Genomic DNA, 8,614 nt, shown 5'->3' on the forward strand with positions numbered 1-8,614 from the left:
GGGGACGATCTCAGGTGGTGACGTAGGGGCGGGGCCTCAGGGGGCGAGGCTCTAAGGAGAGGATCTGATGGGTGGAGACGCAAGGGCGTGGCGTTGAGGGAGGGGGCTCTTAAGGGAGGATCTCCTGGATGGTGATGCTGGGGCAGGGCTCTGAGGGGAGGATCTTGTAGGTGGAGGTATATGGGCGTTTCAGGGGAGGAGCCCATGGGTGAAAGGGCGGGGCTTACGGGAAAGAGGGGAGGCTGTCATAGGTGGAGGTGCATGGGCGGGGCTCCAGGGGAGGGGCCTGTGGGGAGGAGCACGTGGGGTGGGAAGGCGCTTGTGGGGCGGGGTGGGGTCGAGCCGGTGGGATGGAGCCCGTGGGGTGGTGTGGGGTGGGGTGGTTCTCGCTGATAGGACCCCCGTTTCTCTTGCCCTGGGTTAGAGGTAGGCACGGTGTGTTTGGGGTCAGGGAAGGGGGGGTGTCCAGGGGACCAATCCTTGTCCAGTCCCCCCCCACTCCCCTAGGAGGAAATGCAAATGAGTAAGTCGCTGCATATGCCAGAGTCTCAAAAACGTTGATTTTTTTCCCTTGGAAGTCCCTGTAGTCGATGAATGGTTTTCCTTTACAGGTGTTTTCCAAAATGGTCAATGCTTGGAACAGCGGAAGCCCCAAAGTGCTCAGAACAGCGTGCAGACCTCTTGCCTCTCTCCTCCCAAAACCTGCCCGTGGTTCCTCAGTAATCCCTGAGCACCCCCAGCTCCTCGGTTCCCTGCTGCGCCCTCCAGGAGCCCAAATTCCACGTAAGGCAGGGTCGCCCTCGTGTCCCGCCGTGGCTCCGGTGTCCCTCCCCTGTCAGATTCCTACTTAGAGGACCTACGGGGCACGGAGTCATATCTGGGGACAAACGCCGGCTGGAGGTGGGTTCTCAGGGGCCATTATCTCAAGGACAGGAGGAGGCTTCCCTGGGCGGGTGTGGACAGGGGACCCCGGGCCTACCCCGAAGGGAAGCATCTCTCACGGTGGCCCTTGTGTCCCCGCAGCCGAGTGGCAGGTGGCGGGGGCCACAGCACTGGTGCACAGGCTGGACGGCTGGTCCGTGGTGCAGACAATAGTCGTATCCACCAAATCACCGGGCAGGAAGCTCGTCTTCGGCAAAGGAAACTTCCAACACCTGACAGGTGGGTCCGGGCAGACCTGCTCCTTCCCTGTGCACTGCTGCGGAGAACATTCGACCCAGACAGGCTGAAGAACGGGCGTCTCGCTGGGCCAGAGGGGAAACGGCCTCTTGGGGTGCCCAGGTGATCTGGGAGCACACAGCAGTAGGAGTCGGAGGACGCTGAGGCTGCACCTGTGTCGAGACTTGCACCCGGCCATGGAGAGATTTAAACTGGTCAAGGTTAGGTCGGGGCAGTTTTTAGAGTCCAACAAACGGGGTGGGCAGTGGACCGGCTGTAAGCCTACCTGCCCCCGCAGCCCCCAGCCAAATCCTCCTTCTGGGTGGCCCCCGCGCACTCTCTAAGGCTGGGGTCCCACACGGGATCCTTGCGCTTCCCGGGTTTTTGACCATCCGGCTTACAGTGCAGAGTGGGGAAGACGCTACTCACTTGCTGAGGTGGGGGTCGGCTTCCCTGGGTCACTTGCCGAGGTGGGGGTCGGCTTCCCTGGGTCACTTACCCAAGTGGGGGTCAGCTTCCCTGCCTGACTCAGGTGCATGTCATCACGGCCGGGATGTGTTCACCACGTCTCTGTGTGTCGCACCAGAATGAGTTCACCATCCGTGTGTCTGTCCACACTGGGATGTGTCCACTGTGCATGTGTGTCTGTGTCTGTCCCTGTTGGGATGTGTCACACTGTGTGTGTCTGTGTCTGTGTGTTCCACCGGCTGTGTCCACCGTGCATGTGTGTGTCTGTGTGTCCTTGTCAGAACGTGCTCACCGTGTGTCTGTCCGTCAGAATGTGTTTACTGCGTGTCTCTGTGTATGTGTGTGTGTGTGTCTGTCTCTGCTGGGATGTGTTTACTGTGTGTGTGTGTCTGTGTGTCTGAGTCTGTCCTGGGGTGTCCGAGCGGCCTGCACACAGGGGTACCTCCCACTGCGAGCCTGTCATTGGGAGCTCGTGCCAGCCCCTTTCCCGGGCCGGTCTGCAAGCTTGGGGTCGGACACCAGGAGTTTCGCAGCTCTGACCTCACGGCCCGGCCTGCAGGATCTCACTGTGCACGTGAGGGACGTCAGCCACCCCGAGGCGGAGATCCAGAAACGCAGCATTCTGTCCACACTGCACAGCCTGCAGCTGCCCGCCCGGCTCCTGGACTCCATGGTGGAGGTTCACAACAAGGTGGACCTCGTGCCCAGGTGAGTGAGGTCCTGGTGCCCGCAAGCGTCTCCTTCTCCTGCATGCACTGGAGCCGGGTGGTGCAATGCCCCGTCTCCTCCTATGAAGCGCAGCGGTGGCAGCCGAGACACAGGGAGTGGCCCCAGGCTGTACCCCGTGGGCAGCGCACTCCTGGGCAGGACCCTGATTTCGTCCGGCTGCCCTGAGGCTGAGCAGGGCCTGTGGCATCCCCACCCTGGCAGGTACAGCCCCACGGAACCGAACGCCGTGCCCGTGTCTGCCCTGCTGGGCCACGGGCTCGGGGAGCTGAAGGCTGAGTTCGAGATGCGGCCGTTTTGAAGGCGACCGGGAGACAGATCCTCACGCTCCGCGTGAGGCTCGCCGGGGCCCAGCTCAGGTGAGCGGCCAACCGGGACAGGAGACGGGATGATGCTGTGGATGTCTGTCTCTGCCTCTGAGATGGGCTTTTGGTGGGTACAAAAAGAGCTATGGGGTCCCCCGAGAGCTTTAGGATGTGCAGATGCGATGAATGGGTTTGCATCAAATGGATGTGTGTGACTGCATACAACAGGTGCCTAACCTGTGCTGACAGGCGAGGGATGTAGGTCTCCTGGCCAATAAGCAAGCAAGCTCCAGCTGGATGCAGTGGCACAGGCCTGTAACTCCAGGACTTTGGGAGGCCAAGGCGGGAGGATTGCTTGGGCTGAGGAGTTTGAGGCCAGCCTGGGCAGCACGGTGAAATCCCATCTCTACAGAGAATCAACAATTACGCCAGGCATGGTGGCTCATGCCTTAAAATCCCAACACTTCGGGAGGCTGACGCTGACGCAGGCCGATCACTTGAGGTCAGGAGTTCGAGAAACCAGCCTGGCCCACTATGTGAAACCCCATCTCCACTAAAAATACAAAAATTAGCCAGGCCTGGTGGTGGGTGCCTTTCATCCCAGCTGCTCAGGAGGCTGAGGCAGGAGAGTTGCGGGAACCCAGAAGGCCAAGGTTGCAGTGAGCTGAGATTGCATCACTGCCCTGCAGCCTGGGCGACAGACGGAGACTCTGTCTCAAAAAAAAAAAAAAAATAGCAACGGATGGAGGCACACACCTGTCGTCCCACCTACTTGGGAGGCTGAGGTGGGAGGATGGCTTGAGCCCAGGAGGTTGAGGCTGCAGTGAGCCATGACCGCACCACTGCACTCTAGCCTGGGCGACAGAGCAAGATCCTGTCTCAAAAATGAAAACCAAACAAAAAACCGGGCGCAGTGTCTCACGCGTGTAATCCCAGCACTTTGGGAGGCCGAGACGGGCGGATCACGAGGTCAGGAGATCGAGACCATCCTGGCTAACACGGTGAAACCCCGCCTCTACTAAAAAATACAAAAAATGAGCCGGGTGAGGTGGCGGGCGCCTGTAGACCCAGCTACTCGGGAGGCTGAGGCAGGAGAATAGCGTGAACCCGGGAGGTGGAGGTTGCAGTGAGCTGAGATTGTGCCACTGCACCCCAGCCTGGGCCACAAGAGTGAAAACTCCATCTCAAAAAAAAGAAAAATAAATAAATAAATAAAATTAAAACAGTAATAATTAGCTGGGCGTGATGGTGTACCCTCTACTCCCATTGACTTGGGAAGCTGAGGCGGGAAGACTGCTTCAGCCCAGGCGTTGAAGGTTACACGGAGCTATGATTCTGCCGCTTCTGTACTCCAGCCTGAGAAACAGAGCCAGACCCCATCTCTCCAAAAAAAAAAAAAAGCTGGGTGTGGTGGCTGACACCTGAGGTCCTAGTGTTGGGGTCCGCGTGTTTCCTGAACAAAGGAATGAACACACAAGACAACACAAGACAAGACAAACATGGCGGCCGCCCCGAACGACACGCTCTGCTTTATTTTATACCGTCGTTTGTGAAATGTTAGCAAGTCGCCAGACACATTGTTGTTTCTCTGATCTTTCCCTGACTTTCTGAATTTCCCAGATGTTTACATGTAAACAAGCCCCCAGGGTCTGCTATTTGCAACTGAGGCCAGTCTTGTAGGCTCCTTTGTCCTCCCTGTTTGCAGAGGAGGAATGCCCAGCTTCGTTTGCGAGAGCGGGACTATAATGTTAATGGGGGAATGGCCTGCTCAGTTGTAAAAGCAGATAGTCCTCTACATCCTAGTTATGTCTAAGGTTGAGGTTGGAGCATCATGTGAGCCTAGGAGTTTGAGACCTAATCCTGGACAACATAGCCAGACCACGTCTCTACAAAAAAAATAACATTAGCTGGGCATGGTGGTGCATGCCTGTGATCCCGGCTACTCTGGAAGCTAAGGTGGGAGGATCACTGGAGCCCGGGAATTTCAGACCAGACTGTGCAACATGGCGAAATCCCGTATCTACCAAAAATACAAAAATTAGCCGGGCGTGGGGGTGTGCCCCTGGATTCCCAGCTACTCGGGAGGCTGAGGTGAGAGGATCACTTGAGCCCTGGAGGTTGAGGCTGAGTGAGCTGTCACTGCGTCACTGCACTCCAGCCTGGGTGACAGAGCAAGACCCTGTCCCTAAAAACAATCTAAAGAAATACTGGCGGCCGGGCATGTTGGCTCACGCCTGTCATCCCAGCACTTTGGGAGTCCGAGGCGGGTGGATCACCTGACGTCAGGAGTTCGAGACCAGCCTGGCCAACATGGTGAAACCCTGTCTCTACTAAAAATACAAAAATTAGCTGGACGTGGTGGTGGGTGCCTACAATCCCAGCTACTCGGGAGGCTGAGGGAGGAGCATCGTTTGAACCTGGGAGGCGGAGGTTGCAGTGAACCGAGATGGCACCACTGCACTGCAACCGGGGCGACAAGAGCGAAACTCTGTCTCAAAAATATATATATACACACACATATATGTATATACATAGACATATTTACACACACATATATAATACACATATATACATACATAGACATATATACACACATATATACACACGCACATATATATACACCTATATATACACACATATGTATATACACGCACACACATATACACACATACATGTATTAGGCTTTGGTGTGAGAGCAGCCGAGGCGCTGGCTGGCTTGCACAGGGCAGGCTGGCCCCTGGGGGAGTTGTCCTGTTTGGAATTAGTGAGCTGTGGAAGTGTTTCCCTGGGTCTGTCGGGTCCAGACGCCACAGCAAGGAGAATACAGAAATAAAAAAACACATATTTCGGGCTGCCGTGGTGGTTCCTGCCTGTCATCCTAGCACTTTGGGAGGCTGAGGTGGGAGGATCACTTGAGGCCAGGAGTTCAGAGCAACCGGGCCAACAGAGTGAGAGCCCACCTCTATTTTTTTTTTTTTTTTTTTTGAGATAAGAGTCTAGCTCTGTGACCCAGACTGGAGTGCGGTGGCAGGATGTCTGCTCAATGCAATCTCCGCCTCCCAGGTTCCAGTGATTCTCCTGCCTCAGCCTCCCGAGTAGCTGGGATGACAGGCACCTACCACCACGCCCGGCTAATTTTTGTATTTTTAGTAGAGACGGGGTTTCACCATGTTGGTCAGGCTGGTCTTGAACTTTTGAACCTGTGGTCCACCAGCCTCAGCCTCCCAAAGTGCTGGGATCAGGCGTGAGTCACTGCACCTGACCACCCCATCTCTATTTAAAAAAAAAAAAAAGAAAAAACATATTATCAGTCCTGTGATCCCCAATATTTGGCCCCAACAAAGTCACGATACTTGGAAAGTTGGGGGTGAAACTTCAGTCCCCGCGTCCTGAACCCCCACGTCAACACGAAAGTAGCTTCTGGTTGAGAGCGATGACGTCCCCGACGAAGCTGTCCGCTCCGATGAAGTCGCCCGCGATGACGTTGGTGCACGTGAGCCCGGCCCCGGGCGCTGCTCTCGGACCCACGCGCTCAGCCGGGGAAGGTTGGGCACCATCATCTTCTCCAGGGACTCGGACGGGTGTGCCAGAACGTACTGCAGGTTCTCCGTGAGGTTGGTGCTGGCCACGAACAACCCTCCTGCAACAGGGCGGTGGGGGACAGGTTTACACCGTCAGATGCCTCGCCTGCCTGTTGATCCCTCCTAGTCACATGGTTGGAGGTTCAGATCTCAGGAATTCGAGTTGGAAAGCATCACGGCCAAAAGGAAACCAGGGGAACTTTGATGGTGGGTGGTGCTGGGCGCGGTGGCTCAGGCCTGTCATCCCAGCACTTTGGGAGGCTGAGGCGGGCGGATCACCTGAGGTCGGGAGTTCGAGACCAGCCTGGCCAACACGGAGAAACCTCATCTCTACTAAAAATACAAAATTAGCTGGGCTTGGTGGCGGGTGCCTGTTATCCCAGCTACTCAGGAGGCTGAGGCAGGAGAATGGCTTGGACCTGGGAGCCACAGGTTGCAGTGAGCCAAGATTGCACCACTGTGTTCCAGCCTGGGCAACGAGCGAAACTCCATCCTCCCAGAAAAACAAACAAACACATGGTGGGTAGTGCACAACCCCAAAGATGTCCACGTGCTAATCCCATGTGGGAGACAGAATAATGGCCCCAAAGATGTCCACGTTCTTATCCCCATGTGATACAGAGAAGAATGCTGTTGTCTGAGGCACTAAGTCTGTGCCATCTGTTATGAGGCTTATAGAGAGGGTTGACGTTGACCAGTGATTCTCTAAGTGGAGCCTCTGCAATAATTAGAAATGCAAATGTTCGGTCTCCACTGAGATCTGCTGAGCCACAATCTCTGGGGGCAGAGGGATGCAGACTGCAAGCTGTGTTTGCAGAAGCTCCCCCAGACGTCTGTTCCAGTGCTTTGCTGTTGACCAGCTGCACTGACTCCACGGCCAGAGACAGCAGAGTCAACAGACGTTTATGGCCAAGTTCTCTGAGTGGTTTTTAACAGTTATTTCTAGGCTGGGTACGGTGGCTCACGCCTGTCACCCCAGCACTTTGGGAGGTTGAGGCCAGGGGATCATGCGAGGTCAGGAGTTCAACACCAGCCTGACAAACCGGCTGAAACCCTTTCTCTAGTAAAAACACACCAAAAAATTAGCCAGGTGTGGTGGTGCATGTCTGCCATCCCAGCTCCTCCGGAGGCTGAGGCAGGAGAATCGCTTGAATCTGGGAGGCGGAGGTTAAAATGAGCCAAGATCACTCCACTGCACTCCAGCCTGGGTGACAGAGCAAGACTCCGTCTCAAAAAAAAAGGCCAGGTGGTGGCTCATGCCCGTAATCCCAGCACTCTGGGAGGCTGAGGCGGGTGGATCACCTGAGGTCGGGAGTTTGAGACCAGCCTGACTAACATGGAGAAACCCCGTCTCTACTAAAAATTGAAAAATAAAAAAATTAGCTGGGTGTGGTGGGAGGCTGAAGCAGCAGAATCGCTTGAACCTGGGAGGCGGAGGTTGCAGTGAGCTGAGATCGCGCGACTGCACTCCAGCCTGGGCAACAAAAGCAAGACTCCGTCTCAAAAAACAACAAAAAAAGAGACATTCCTGAAGTCTCTAACCTGGTTCACGTGTGAGGGCGAGAGACCAAGTCGACAAAACCTGCTCCTTTGCCCGGCCCGTGAGCTGGGTTTTACGCTTGACCCCGTGGGCTGCCTACACCTCACAGCCCCTCAGTGGCTCTCTTACAAATATTGTGCTGAAATTCACATACTAGAAAGTTACCTTTTTTTCTTTTTTCCAAGATGGAGTCTCGCTCTGCCGCCCAGGCTGGAGTGCAGTGGTGCGATCTCAGCTCACTGCAACCTCCGCCTCCCGGGTTCATGCCACTCTCCTGCCTCAGCCTCCCGAGTAGCTGGGACTACAGGCGCCCGCCACCTCGCCCGGCTAGTTTTTTTTTTGTATTTTTAGTAGAGATGGGGTTTCACCGTGTTAGCCAGGATGGTCTCGATCTCCTGACCTCGTGATCCGCCGAACAAAATACAAAAATTAGCCAGGCGTGGTGGCAGGCACCTGTCATCCCAGCTACTCGGGAGGCTGAGGCAGGAGAATCACTTGAACCCGGGACGCGGAGATTGCAATGAGTCAAGATCACACCACTGCACTCCAGCCTGGGTAACAGAGCAGAATTCCATCAAAAAAAAAAAAAAAAAAAAAAAAAAGAACGGAAAAAGAAAAATACGAGATCTGAAGCTACACCTCATTAAAAAAAATAGCTGGGCACGGTGGGTGTGGTGGCTCACGCCTGTAATTCCAGCACAAGCCAAGGTGGGTGGATCACGAGAGTTCAGGAGTTCAAGACCAGCTGGCCACCATGATGAAACCCCGTCTCTACTAAAAACACAAAAATTACCCAGGTGTGGTGGTGGGTGCTTGTCATCCCGGCTACTCGGGAG

The 8,614-nt window shown here is 55.3% G+C and overlaps 1 pseudogene; it reads left to right on the plus strand.

The window, feature by feature from the left end:
• The first annotated feature begins 1,248 nt into the window (after positions 1-1,248).
• On the plus strand, positions 1,249-3,063 carry LOC113223916 (annotated as a pseudogene).
• The last annotated feature ends 5,551 nt before the right edge of the window (positions 3,064-8,614 follow it).

This window comes from Piliocolobus tephrosceles, chromosome Y (genome assembly GCF_002776525.5).
Source record: "Piliocolobus tephrosceles isolate RC106 chromosome Y, ASM277652v3, whole genome shotgun sequence".
In the NCBI taxonomy this organism is placed as follows: domain Eukaryota; kingdom Metazoa; phylum Chordata; class Mammalia; order Primates; family Cercopithecidae; genus Piliocolobus; species Piliocolobus tephrosceles.